Below are 15,124 nucleotides of genomic sequence, written 5' to 3' on the forward strand. Positions count from 1 at the left end.
CATTAAAACAGGGGTGGATTACATTCAAGGGTAATTGGTGTAATTATTAACAAAGTAATAAAACCTTGGATTACACGCAGTCGATAACCTGGTGTATTCATTAAACAAATTATTAAAACCTTGTTACAGTTCGAATCCCCAATTAGTTGGAATATTTGACTTCGGGTATAAGGATAATTTGATGAAGACTCTCGCACTTTATATTTATGACTGATGGACTATTATGGACAAAACCGTATGGACATATCAAATAATCCAGGGCAAAGGGCAATTAACCCATGGTAATAAATTAAAATCAACACGTCAAACATCATGAATACGAAAGTTTAAATAAGCATAATTCCTTTATTTTATATCTTATCGCACTTTTAATTATCGTACTTTTTAATTATCACAATTTTATTTACAGTCATTTTATTTATCGCACTTTTAATTATCGTACTTTTTAATTATCGCAATTTTATTTATCGTCATTTACTTTACACTTTAAATTAAGTTATATTTATTTTTAATATTTTACATTAGGTTTTAATTGAGACTTAAGTTTATAAAATCGACAAACCGGTTATTAAACGGTAAAAAACTCCCTTTTTATAATAATAATAATAATAATACTTATATATATATATATATATATATATATATATATATATATATATATATAGTTTTAAAAATATAGCGTTAAACTTGGCTAGTTCCCTGTGGATGAACCGGACTTACTAAAAACTACACTACTGTACGATTAGGTACACTGCCTATAAGTGTTGTAGCAAGGTTTAGGTATATCCACTCTATAAATAAATAAATAACTTGTGTAAAATTGTATCGTATTTAATAGTTTTTCATAATAAATATATAACTATTTCGTATACACCTCGCATAACATCATTAATTTCATAAAAAAACTAAAAAAACAAAAAAAAAATTCAGAATGGGGGAAGAAAACTAGTTCTTTAGTGTCTGCTAGCGGAAAAGACCAATCAAATTCCATTCTCGGAACTACATGAGAACAGAACAACTAACTCTAGTCAGCATTTTCTTTTTAGAACATTTGAATCTCCCCACACTTAGGTAGCTGTGGTGTCGAAATTGTGATTAGCTTCATCGTCAATTTCTCTTGGACCATAATCAACTTGCATATCTATGACTTTTGCTTTAAGCCATTGGTCGAATTCCTGTGTAATATCCACAAATTCAACTAGTTTCGCCTTTTCTTTAGGCGATAGATTGGATACTAACCGGTTACATAACTTAAAGTTCCCCTTGGTTCTGGCGTCGCGAATCCGTTTAATAAGTTTCTTCATTGAATTATTAATAACGGGGTCATTTAATTTCATATCAACAACGGGGTTCTTTGTTATCAGGTCATCATTAGGTGTTACTTCATCTTCCCCACACTTAGGCATTTTATAATTGTTAAGCACTACCGTTGGAGTTGGTAAAACAATATGGTTTTTACCAATCGTTTTTGGTTCAATGATTTTGGTTGGTGGAGATTTAGACTTTCGAATCACAAAGGTAACCGATTTGTCACCATCACTAAGTGTCATTTTATCCTCTCTTACATCAAATAACGCCCCGGTGGACGCTAAGAATGGTCGACCTAAAATTAGAGGAATGTTTGGGTCCTCTTCTATGTCAATGAAAATAAATTCGACTAGAAAGGTTAAATTACCTACTTGAACGGGTAGGTTGTCAGCAATTCCAACTGGGTGTTTAATAGTTTGATCAAAGAGTCGAACACTCATTTCCGTTGAACTTAACTCACCTACGCCTAATCTCTTATATAATGAAAGAGGCATAACACTTATACTCGCACCTAAATCTGCTAGTGCATCATACATGACACAATCTCTAAGTAGACAAGGAACAATAAATTCACCCGGATCACCCACCCTGGATGGAAGTTTTGGTGGAACTGTCTTCATCTGGTTTATCTTTACAGTTTTTGTTTCTTGTACTTTCTTATTCTTCTTCTTCTTTCCAGAGGTATCATAAACTTTATTACGTATTACTTGCTCATACTCAACTCCTTTTCTTGGAAACGGGATGGGTGGTCTGTATGGTGCCACCACTGGCTTTACATACACGGGTGGTGGTGGTGGCATAACTTCTTCATTGTTACTCACATCTAAAACCTTCCCATCTTCTGATGCTGATTTTTCAGAATTCGTTGATATCATATTAACATTCTCATTCCGAGGATTTACTTCAGTATTACTCGGTAGCTTTCCTTATTATCTCTCACTCATCATGTTAGAAAGAGTACCTACATATTTTTCTAGATTCAAAATGGAAGCTTGTTGAATTCTTAATGACTGATCAAACCTCTCATTTGTTTGAGTTTGAGATGTAATAAATTGTGTTTGATATTCCATTAGCTTTGCCATCATTTCTTCCAGATTTGGATTTTTCTCTTCGATTTGTTGTGGTGGTTTATACAAGCTAGGTCTTTGTTGATTGGAAGTGTTGTTTTGAGTTGGTTGGTTATTCGGACCTTATTGGTTGTACGAGTTATTGTTTGGTCCATTTGAATTGTAAAGAATGTTTTGATTTCGATTAAAGTTTGGCCTTGGCGGTTGATAATTATTTTGATAATTATTTCCCGGCCTTTGGTTCATGTAGGAAACATTCTCACGTTGTTCCATCGTTTGCTCAATGTGAAAATCTTTCATTAAGTGAGGTCCACCGCATTGCTCACAGCTGATTCGTATCGCGTGAATATCTTTATTCATCTTTTCCATTCATCTCTCGAAAGCATCTATTTTTGCGGAAACGGAATCAAAGTCATGGCTAGAATCTGCTCTAGTCGCTTTAGATGATCTAACGATGTCTTTTTCTTGATGCCACTCATGTGAGTGGGAGGCTGTGTTATCAATAATTTTGTAAGCTTCAGTTGCGGTTTTCTTCATAATGGAACCACCAGCTGCTATGTCGATGTCTTTTCGTGTAGTAATATTGCATCTTTGGTAGAATATTTGTACTATTTGATAAGTGTCTAAACCATGTTGAGGACATCCTCTCAACAACTTTCCAAATCTTGTCCACGCCTCATATAGAGTTTCATTTGGCTTTTGTGTGAACGTAACAATTTCTCCTTGAAGTCTCACGGCTTTAGATGCCGGAAAGAATCTTTTAAGAAATTTCTCAACTAAGACATCCCATGTGTCAATCGCTCCTTCAGGTAACGATTCTAACCAATCTTTGGCTTCTCACTTTAAAGTCCAGGGAAACAACATGAGATAGATCTGTTCATCCTCAACTTCTCTGATTTTGAATATAGTACAGATCATATTAAAGGTTCGAAGATGCTCATTTAGTTCTTCTTTTGGCGTACCACTATATTGGCATTGATTAGTTACCATGTGTAGGATTTGTCCTTTGATTTCATAATCTGGCGCAATAATATCTAGCTTAATAATGGCGTGACCTTGGCCAGGTCGTGTGGCTCTCATTCGGTCTTCCATACTTAGAGGTTCAGTTACTTCCATAATTGAATTTGTTGAATACGAATCACCGGAGGATTCTGATTTAACGGTTTGTGGTTCAGGAGGAATGATTAGTGGTTCTGGATCTTGGAATTGTCCTTGAATATCCTCCGGGTTCTCAATTGTGAAGTCAGGTTCAAAAAATGGATTATCGGAAATTTGAATTTGAGTACTTGTTCGACAAGATGATAATTCTAAAGAAAAATCAACAGCGGCAATATTAGCTAGATGTCTTGATCGAGTTACAGGTGGTGAACGTATGAAAGGTGATGAACATTTTGCTCGGTGCATTCACTGAATATCCTATTAGTTATAAATAAAAATTATATAAGTTATCAAATTAATAGACTTTTCTGATTTTGCCCACATTTCGAATAGCCAATAGATGCAGCAGGTAGCCAGGACCCTTTAAATCGGAAGCCCACAACTCGCCACTAACAAATCTAACTATTACTACAAACCAGAAAATTTTGGATGCCTATCAATTTAACCACTTAAAATAATTTTTCGTCGAAATTTAAAGAAAATATAGAAAATTCTATGTCCAAAAAACTAGAGCGTAGAAATGAGAAAGAAAAAGTGCGTCGAAAAATGTTGAAAAATAAAAATAACAAAGAAAAACGTCGAAACTTAAAAGTCTAAAAACTAAAAATTAAAGATTGCGTCTAAAGGTATTAAAGCTTAAAAGGAATTCTAAACGGAAAACGACAATAACCTAAAAAGGCACTAAAATTTATTTAAAACTAAGGCGATAAGCGACGTCGTAAAATTTTAAAGCACCTAATTCTTAATCTAAAGAAAAAGTACTTAAGGGATTTTACAGCAAAGCCTAAAATCTAGATATATAAAATAACTACGGCAAAAACTAAGTTTAAAACTAATTACGAAAGAAAAATGTACAAATATTTAAAAATATACAATTTATAAAAAAAAATATGACAAGATTACTTATTTCTATAAAAATATTATTTTTATATTATTATTTTATAAAAGTATTAATTTATAAATATAATTAAAACTAATAATCACATATTATAATACTAAATATATTAAATTAAAACCCTAATTAGGTTTAATAATAATAATTATAATTAATTAAAACCCTAAATTCGTAATTAATGCAGTCAAATGTTGCAGTCTGAGACTGCTCTGCAACTGCGGTATTCTGTAAGAGAAGAGCTCCGAGACTGCGGAGCTATGTAGGCTCAGATGATGGCAGGTTCAAATTCGTGCAGGTTCAGATATAATTTTTTTTTATTTTGATTTTTATTTTAATTTTTAGAAAATATAATTTAAGTAAACTTATATTTTAACAAAAATTACTTATTAGTTTTTGTAACTAAAAAAATAAATAAAAACTTTTTTAATTTAAAAATATAGATATATATTTTTTTTATTTTGATTTTTTTAATATTTAAAGCTTATATAAATATATTTTTACAAAAATAGCTTAAAATTTTTTTTTTTATATAGCGTTTCGCTTTCGACTCCCTGGCAGCGGCGCCAAAAACTTGATGTGCGAAGCGGAGGTGTACGAAATAGTTATTATTTTTTTACTACGAAAAACTATTAAATACGATACAATTTTACACAAGTTATTTATTTATTTATTGAATGGGATATACCTAAACCTTGGTACAACACTTATAGGCAGTGTACCTAATCGTAGAGTAGTGTAGTTTTTAGTAAGTCCGGTTCGTTCCACATAGAGTTAGTGATACGTACTATATTTTTATAAACTATATTTGTATAAAATATATATAATTATATAAGTAGTAATATTATTATAAAAGGGGGTTTTTACCGTTTAATGACCGGTTTGTCGATTTTATATTTTAAGCGTAAAGATAAATGATGATAATATAAATGACAGAATTTAAATCGCGATAAAGTAAATTGCAGTAATTAAAATGACAGTAAATAAAGGTACGATGAAATATGAAATAAAAGTATTATGCTTATTTAAACTTCTGTAATCATGATGTTTGACATTTTGATTTTAATTCATTACTCTGGGTTAATTGTCCTTTGTCCTGGATTTATTTGAAACCTATCTAGTTTTTGTCCATAATAGTCCATCGGTCATAATTATAAAATGCTCGTCAAATTAACCTTATTCCCGAAGTCAAATATTCCAACTAATTAGGGATTTAGACTGTAACAAGGTTTTAATACTTTGTTAATAATTACACCAGGTTATCGACTACGTGTAATCCAAGGTTTTAATACTTTGTTAACAATTACACCAATTACCATTGTATGTAATCCACCCCTACTTTAATGAGATATGAACATTAATTTACCCACTTAATCAGTTTGAATAATCAATTACCCAACCCGAATAATTAATTAAATGATTGTAAACGATATCATATAAACGTCACTAAATAGGACATTCGTAATCAATTTAATAATTATTAGATTAACTAATTTGAAGATAGGTTCGACAGGTTCCAATGAGTTGTCATTCAATTAGACAATACCCCCTTCCTATTAATAGTCAATAGTCCAATGTTCACAAGTGTCGGTCTTTTGTCGAAACCCGAATTATGGCACAAAATCCAATAACCCCGTCTTAATATTTAGCCCAACATCACGATTACATCGGCTCAAATAATCATAATAATAACTTAGTTATGATACATTAATTTAAAAAGGAAGAACATAGCTTACAGTGATTATTTATCGCGTAGCGTTACACGGACAGAGTTCCGACTTTAAAACACGTAAAACATTTCTTACAATAACCCAACTAAACCATAACTTTATTATTAAAATTAACTTAAATTAAAATTATAATTATAATATAAATATATATATATATATATATATATATATATATATATATATATATATATATATATTGAGAAAGAAAGATAGAAAAGGGTTAATGGATTCGGCAGAAGCTTGTGCCTTTTATAGGCAGATTTTGAATTTGGCGGCTCCGCGAGTGTGGTATTTTTGTGCCTTACAGCTCCGCGAGTGCGGAGCTTCGGATTCCAGCTCACCAAATTGAGTTAAACGTGGGCTGCTGAATATTATAATATATAATATATAATATAATAATATATAATTTTATATAATTATATATATATATTATATTATATTCTTGTGCATAGTTGACTTGTAATTTTAGCTCCGTTGAGTTGTACGTTGATGCTCAGTTTCTGTCTCAATTCCGAATTTTTGAACGCCTTTTCGTACGCTTAGATATCTTGTACTTTGCGTTTCGCGGCTTGTACTCTTGTCATTTTTAGGCATTTCTTATCAATAAATTGAACTACTTGAATTATATCTTGTACATTTGAGCTTTTTGAACGTTTGCGTCTTCAAATCTTCATTTTCTTCTTTTGTCTTCGCACTTATTTCTTTAAACGATTATTACATAAAAATAGAACAATAGTAACTAAACGCTTTACATTTTGGAAGGATATTATGCCTAAATATATGTTCATTTGGAGCACTATCAAATATTCCTACACTTGAACGTTGCTTGTCCTCAAGCAATACAGAACTTGAAATAAAATCACACTTCACTCGAATCACTTTTTTATTCTCACACTTTATACATCAGTGATTTTGATACAGCGGTATGAATAATGATAGTAACAATAGAACCATGGTTAAAGGTGGGTGTGTCATCCACAGTTACCTCGGGTTCAGATCAACGACACTTGCAATCAAATAGCCGATTTACTTTCGGTTTCCAAAGCAAAGTGCACATTTGAAAGGTGGTTTAAAGTCCCACGTGACTATGAAAATTTAGATCCATAAGGAAATTGGATCTTTGTGAAAACATGTGATCTTTTGAAAATTTAAGCTAGATTTTACCCTAGACAAGTTTTCCAGAATAACCCTTCATCGGTGTTTGCAAAATGTTTTTGTGGGTTGTGTGAGTTTCATATTTTAATATTTTAGCTCAAAACTTGCGATTTTGTGTCACCCACTTGCTAACCTTGTATTAGGAAAGCACACGTCCAGTATACTTGCTCCGTATATTACCTTTCGGTAAACTACCGTCCGGTTGTAAAGGAAAGCGATGAACAAGCAACTGTTAAGGCAATGTCTAATGACATGCAGATGTTCATGGTCCATAACGTGTCGGATGCAATTACTATCCTTTGTAGGAGCAATAGAAAAGATCACCCTATAATTTTTCGGTCTAGCACAAGGTCCTGTCTCCAACCATGTTATGCAACCACCGTTCTTACGGTTGACACCCGATTTGGTTCAGGTGACCTAATGAATTCCGATGAACACATTGAAAATAGGTTTTCAGAAAACAAATCGGTTTTAATTTGATCAAAATATTTTCTCGTTCAAGCTCGAGTTTAGATATCATCGAATTCCATGAGTATGAATTCTCAAATTTTAAGGTTAGTCTCAAGGATTGAGTAATATCAGGCTTAAAAGCTAATTTTTAATCTTTAAGGAGATTATCCTTTCTGGGGGTCTGATTCATTAGTCTTATCAAGCTAATTTGCACGGCGCCCTCCCCATTTTACGAGACAGATCCTCTCATGGATAGGATAAGTCTGACCACTTGGCGACCCTGTTTAATGCTGAGGTCCGTGGATTTCCTGCTGATTTTAGAGATGACTTTTTTAGATTTTTCATCAACCTACAGCTGGTCTGGACGACAACTTCCTGACCTAAATTAAGAAGCGCGTGTCTTTTTCAGAAGACTTTACTTCCTTTTAATGATGGAATTGATTCATCGTGTAGATTCATCTTTCTTTCAAATATATTACAGTAAATCGGGTAAAACTGATTAGTTTAGTCCAAAGCAAAAGTACCTGTAATAATCTTGTACAAATATGTGATATATAGTTTTTAATTGAATAACTTGGTACATTCTCCCCACACTTGCCTTTTTTCATGCGTCTTTTTATATCTTAATAAATAAATTCAAGCGTTTTAGTTGTTTCTCAATTTATGTCCTCTTTTTAGGGTAACAATAATTTTGGTATTAACACCTAGTTTTATCGTTCATAAATATGTATAAACATGATTTTGAATTCATTTAGTTGAAAAATTTTCAAATTTTCACAAAATTTGGCAATTAAACCAAGTGTAAACCCGAGAGAATTTATAACCCTTCCCCACACTTGAGATCTTGCAATGCCCTCATTTGCAAGAAATCAGTAAAAATTTAAATTCATGAGGGTGATTAGTGTAGAAAAATGATTAAAAATACCGAGTTTGCAAACATATTGTTTTATATCACATTTGATATTTTGCGACTTGTCGTTAAAATTAGTAGCTGTTGCTGAACTTAATGTCAGTCTTTGAAAGTGCGCTGTTTTACCCTGTTTTGTACATGAGATAAACTACAAACATATATACATACTTTTACATATATATTTTTTTTATAAAACCTTTATTTATTAAAACAATTTAAATGAATAATTAAAATTTTTCGTTTTAAAACGAGTGTTTTAAAAGCAAAGATTTTCGGGTTTTTTATTTTTTTGGCATACTTTAGATCAATAATATTAAAATAATGATAATAAAAAATTTTCGCCCCGCCCTCGGGTAAAGCAATTTCGGTTCCATGACCTAGTCTTTAACTTACGACAAATTTTTAGAAATCATTTTTTAAACTTAATGAAATAAAGTAAATTTTATTTTTAAATTCACACAAAACTTAAATTTAAAAATGCATATTAATTTCATAAAAAACTAAAAAAATAAATAAATAAAATTTTAGAATGGGGGAAGAAAACTAGTTCTTTAGTGTCTGTTAGCGGAAAAGACCAATCGGATTCCATTTTCGGAACTACACGAGAACAGAACAACTAACTCTAGTCAGCATTTTCTTTTTAGAACATTTGAATCTCCCCACACTTAGGTAGCTGTGGTGTCGAAATTGTGATTAGCTTCATCGTCAATTTCTCTTGGACCATAATCAACTTGCATATCTGTGACTTTTGCTTTAAGCCATTGGTCAGATTCTTGTGTAATATCCACAAATTCAACTAGTTTCGCCTTTTCTTTAGGTGATAGATTGGATACTAGCCGGTTACATAACTTAAAGTTTCCCTTGGTTCTGGCATCGCGAATCCGTTTAATAAGTTTCTTCATTGAATTATTAATAACGGGGTCATTTAATTTCGTATCAACAACGGGGTTCTTTGTTATCAGGTCATCATTAGGTGTTACTTCATCTTCCCCACACTTAGGCATTTTATTATTGTTAAGCACTACCGTTGGAGTTGGTAAAACAATATGGTTTTTACCAATCGTTTTTGGTTCAACAGTTTTGGTTGTGGAGATTTAGACTTTCGAATCACAAAGGTGACCAATTTGTCACCATCACTAAGTGTCATTCTACCCTCTCTTACATCAAATAACGCCTCGGTGGACGCTAAGAATGGTCGACCTAAAATTAGAGGAATGTTTGGGTCCTCTTCTATGTCAATGACAATAAATTGGACTAAAAAGGTTAAATTACCTACTTGAACGGGTAGGTTGTCAGCAATTCCAACTGGGTGTTTAATAGTTTGATCAAAGAGTTGAACACTCATTTTCGTTGGACTTAACTCACCTACTCCTAATCTCTTTGATGTGGTAGCGGAGTGGTATAAAATAGTTATTAATTTTAGCAGAAAATACTATTAAATACGATACAATTTTACAAAAGATATTTATTTATTTATAGAATGGATATACTTAAACCTTGCTACAACACTTATAGGCAGTGTACCTAATCGTACAATAGTGTAGTTTTTAGTAAGTCCGGTTCGTTCCACAGGGAATCTTTTTTTAACAAAGCTCAATGCTATATTAGTTTACTTTTATAAAAATACAAACATATATATAAGTAATATTATTATTATAAAGGGGGGGTTTTTACCGTTTAATGACCGGTTTGTCGATTTTAAAACTTTAGTCGCAGTTAAAACCAAATGTAAAATAATAAATAAATACAAGACTTAATTTTAAGCGTAAAGTAAATAACGATAATGAAATTGCGAATAATAAAAGTGTGATAAAATAAACTTGCGATAATTAAAAAGTACGATAATTAAAAGTGCAATTAAATACAATAACAATAAAAATGCGATAATTAGAAGTGCAATTAAATATAAAATAAAGGAAGTTAAATATGAAATAAAAGAATTATGCTTATTTAAACTTCCGTAATCATGATGTTTGACGTATTGATTTTAGTTTTATGCCCATGGGTTAATTGTCCTTTGTCCTGGATTATTTAATATGTCCGTCTGGTTTTTGTCCATAACAGTCCATCATTCATAAATATAAAGTGCGAGTGTCCTCGTCAAATTATCCTTATACTCGAAGTTAAATATTCCAACTAATTGGGGATTTAAACTGTAACAAGATTTTAATACTTTGTTTAATAATTACACCAGGATGTCGACTGAGTGTAACCCAAGGTTTTAATATTTTGTTATCAATTATACCAAGTGTCCTTTGTACATAATTTCACCCCTGTTTTAATTATTCTAGTGGCTATTAATCCATTCCCGTGTCCGGTTAAATGAACGATTATTCGTACATATAAATACCCCGCTCATCGTGTCCGATTGAGTGTATATGGTAATTTATAGGGACGCCCAATTGTAAATCTTTATATTAACATTAACAAACTATCATTTAGTTAAACAAATATAAAGCCCATTAATAGCTCATAGTCTAATTTCCACAAGTGTCGTTCTTTTGTCCAAACCCCAATTATGGTACAAAGCCCAATTACCCAATTTTAGTAATTAGCCCAACATCATGATTACTTCGTTTTAAATAAGCATAATAATAACTTAGCTACGAGATATTAATGTAAAAAGGTTGAACATAACTTACAATGATTAAAAATAGCGTAGCGTTACACGGACAGAATTTCGACTTACACCCTTACAACATTCGCTAACATACCCTTATTATTAGAATTATAATTAAAATTAAAATTAAAATATAAATATATATATATATATATATATTTTACGTATGAATGAGGAAAAGAAAAAGATATTTTTTTGCGATCAGAATTCGGTTGCTTTTATAGGGATTTTTGAAACTTGGGGCTCCGCGACTCGCGGCCTTTTTGGCCTTCAAACTCCGCGAGTCGTGGAGTTTGCAATTACAGCTCACTCTGGTTTGGAGTCTTTCTTGCCGACGGTTTTTATTATTTATTATAATATATAAATAATTATAAGAATTATTTAAATATTATATTATATTTATGTGCATAGTTGACTTGTAATTTTTAGTCCGTTGCGTCGAGTGTTGAGAGTTGACTCTGGTCTCGGTTCCGAATTTTCGAACGTCCTTGCGTACAATTTTATATTTTGTACTTTGCGTTTTGAATCTTATACTCTTGTAATTTCGAGACATTTCTTATCAATAATTGGAACCTCTTTGATTGTCTTTTGTACTTTTGAGCTTTTTGGTCGTTTGCGTCTTCAATTCGTCGAATCTGTCTTTTGTCTTTACCTTTTATTATTTAAACGAATATCACTTGTAAATAGAACAATTGCAACTAAAAGCTTGTCTTTCTTGAGGAATAATGCTATGAAATATATGTTCGTTTTTAGCATTATCAAATATTCCCACACTTGAGCGTTGCTTGTCCTCAAGCAATATCGTCTTGAAATACTAGAATCACTTCTTTATTCTTCACACTTTCTACATCAGTGATTTCTATACGGCGGTATAAACAATGGTAGTAACGATATGGTTTACAGTTCCACATGACTATAAAAATTTAGATCCATTAAGGAAATAGGATCTTTATGAAAACATTTGATCTTTTGAAAATTAAATCTAGTTTTTACCCTAGATAAGTTTTCCGGAATAACCCTTTACCGGTGTTTGCAAAATATTTTTGTGGGTTTGGTGGGTTTCAGATTTGAAAATTTTAGCTCAAAACTTGCGGTTTTGTGTCACCCACTTGCTAACCTTGTATTTGGAAAGCAACACGTCCAGTTTACTTGTCCCGTATATTACCTTTCGGTAAACTACCGTCCGATTGTAAAGGAAAGCGTTGAACAAGCAACTGTTAAGGCAATGTCCCCTGACATGCTTTTAATTATGGTCTATAACGTGTCGGACGCAATTACTATCCTTGGTAGGAGCAATAGTAAAGCTCACCCTTATGATTTTTCGGTATGGCACAAGGTCCTGTCTTTGACCACTATGCAACCACCGTTCTTACGGTTGACACCCGTTTTAGTTCAGGTGACCTAATGAATTCCAGGTGAATTCCTAGGATTTTACGTTCAATGGTAATGAACGCATTGAAAATAGGGTTTTCAGAAAACAAATCGGTTTGTAATTTTGATCAAAATATTTTCTCGTTCAAGCTCAAGTTTAGATATCATTGAATTCCATGAGTTTGAATTCTCAATCTTTAAGGTCAATCTCTAGGATTGAGTAATATCAGTCTTAAAAGCTGATTTTTAATCTTTAAGGAGATTATCCTTTCTGGGGATCTGATTCATTAGTCTTATCCAGCTAATTTGCATGGTGCCCCCCCATTGTACGAGATAAATCCTTCTCATGGTTAGGATAAATCTGACCACTTGGCGACCCTGTTTAATGCTGAGGTCCGTGGATTTCCTGCTGATTTTAGTGATGACTTTTCTAGATTTTTCGTCAACCTACAGCTGGTCTGGACGACAACTTCATGACCTAAATCAAGAAGCGCGTTTCTTTTTCGGAAGACTTTACTTCCTTTTAATGATGGAATTGATTCATCGTGTAGATCCATCTCTTCTTTTCTTTTATTGGGTAAAACAGTTTAGTTTAGTCCAAAGCAAAAGTATTTTCAGTTATTTGTTACAGATATATGTGACATATGTTTAAGATAACTTGATAAATTTTCCCACACTTGCCTTTTATTTTCCTTTTTATCGTCCTCTATTCCATTTAAATGAATTTTAACATTTTGGTTTGTTTCTCAATTTATGTCCTTTCCGAGGTAACAATAATTTCGGTGTTAAAACCTAGTTTTATCGTTCATAAATATGTATAAACATGATTTTGAGTTCATTTAATTGAAAATTTTGAAAAATTTTACTAGAATTGGGTAGTCAGTATATAAGACCAGGGCTGTTCTTTATTATCATAGAGCACTAGATTCTAATACAACTACTGCTTTACTAGTATTTTTAATTGTAACCAAGTGTTTAAGATAAAAATTTTAAAATCCGAAAGAATTTAACCCCTTCCCACACTTAAGATCTTGCAATGCCCTCATTTGCAAGAAATCAGTAACAATTTAAATTATTGAGGGTGATTAGTGTGAAAATGATTAATTTCTTACCAAAGTTTCCAAATATATTGGCGTTTGTTTGCTGAATGATAAATGGTGCACATCATTTGTTCATTCCGTCTTGTTGTTATTTCACATATATTTTACATCTTGTCGTCAAAATTAGTTGCTTTTGCTGAACTTAATGCCAGTCTTTGAAAATGCGTTGTTTTACCCTGTTGTGTACATAAGATAAACTGCAAACATATATACATATTTTTGAAGTTTGGTATATTACCCCACATTCAAAAATTATTAAAATCTAAGAATAAAAGTTAGATAATTATAAAAATGATTACAATATTAACAAAAGTATTAAACGTATCAATAATTACAAATTACAAAAAAAAAAAAAATAATAAGTATACTAGGGATGATACTGGTACCAATAGGGGTTCCAGGCATAACCATAGGTGCTATAGAATGCTTCGGCAGGGTTATACGTAGGATATGGTGGCTGCATCTCTATAGACCAGGGAGGGAAGATGGGTTTCGGTGTAGGAATATAGTTTCTACCTATATGTTGGCAATGAGCTATGATTTGGTTCTGATGAACTTGCCAATCTTCAAATGCTCTCTGTCTAGCAGTTTCGTATTCCTGAGAAGCTATAAACCTTTGCATTTCTTGCATCTCATTCCCCCCTCCTACATTACCTTGCTGTTGGTTTCTCTCAACCTGTGGATGTCTACCATGGTATGGTACTGCGGCATTATTTCGCCTTTTCAAAACTTTCGCACCATGGTATACATTTAAACCTATAGTATCGCGGGGTTCTGGTTCTTCTACTAACAATCCCCCCGACTTATATCCACACCGAGATATTCACCAATCAAAGTAATAAAAATACCACCTCCTATTATGCTATGCGGTCGCATCCCCCGAACCATAGCTGATAAATAATAACCCACACAATACGGTATACTTACAGCGCTTTGTGGGTCTCGAATACACATATGGTAAAACAAATCCTGTTCATTTACTTTTTCCTTGTTCTTACCCCTTTGTGTAATCGAATTAGCTAAAAACCTATGAATCACTCTTAATTCGGCTCTATCTATATCTAAATAAGAGTAATTTCCCCCTTTGAAATGGTGATGGCTTGTCATTTGACTCCACACACCGTGTGTATCAAAATTTTCATCTATCTTTCTACCGTTTAGTATCAACCCTCTACAATCGGCAGATGCTAACTCCTCAGGCGTATATATACGTAAAGCCTGAGCCATGTCTAGTAAAGACATGTGGCGCATCGAACCGCCTAACAAAAATCTAATAAAAGAACGATCGGTTAAACTAGCTACCCGATCATTCAACTCTATACTACACAACAATTCTTCACACCATACTTTATATACAGGTCTA

Source organism: Rutidosis leptorrhynchoides, chromosome 9 (assembly GCF_046630445.1).
Source record: "Rutidosis leptorrhynchoides isolate AG116_Rl617_1_P2 chromosome 9, CSIRO_AGI_Rlap_v1, whole genome shotgun sequence".
In the NCBI taxonomy this organism is placed as follows: Eukaryota; Viridiplantae; Streptophyta; class Magnoliopsida; order Asterales; family Asteraceae; genus Rutidosis; species Rutidosis leptorrhynchoides.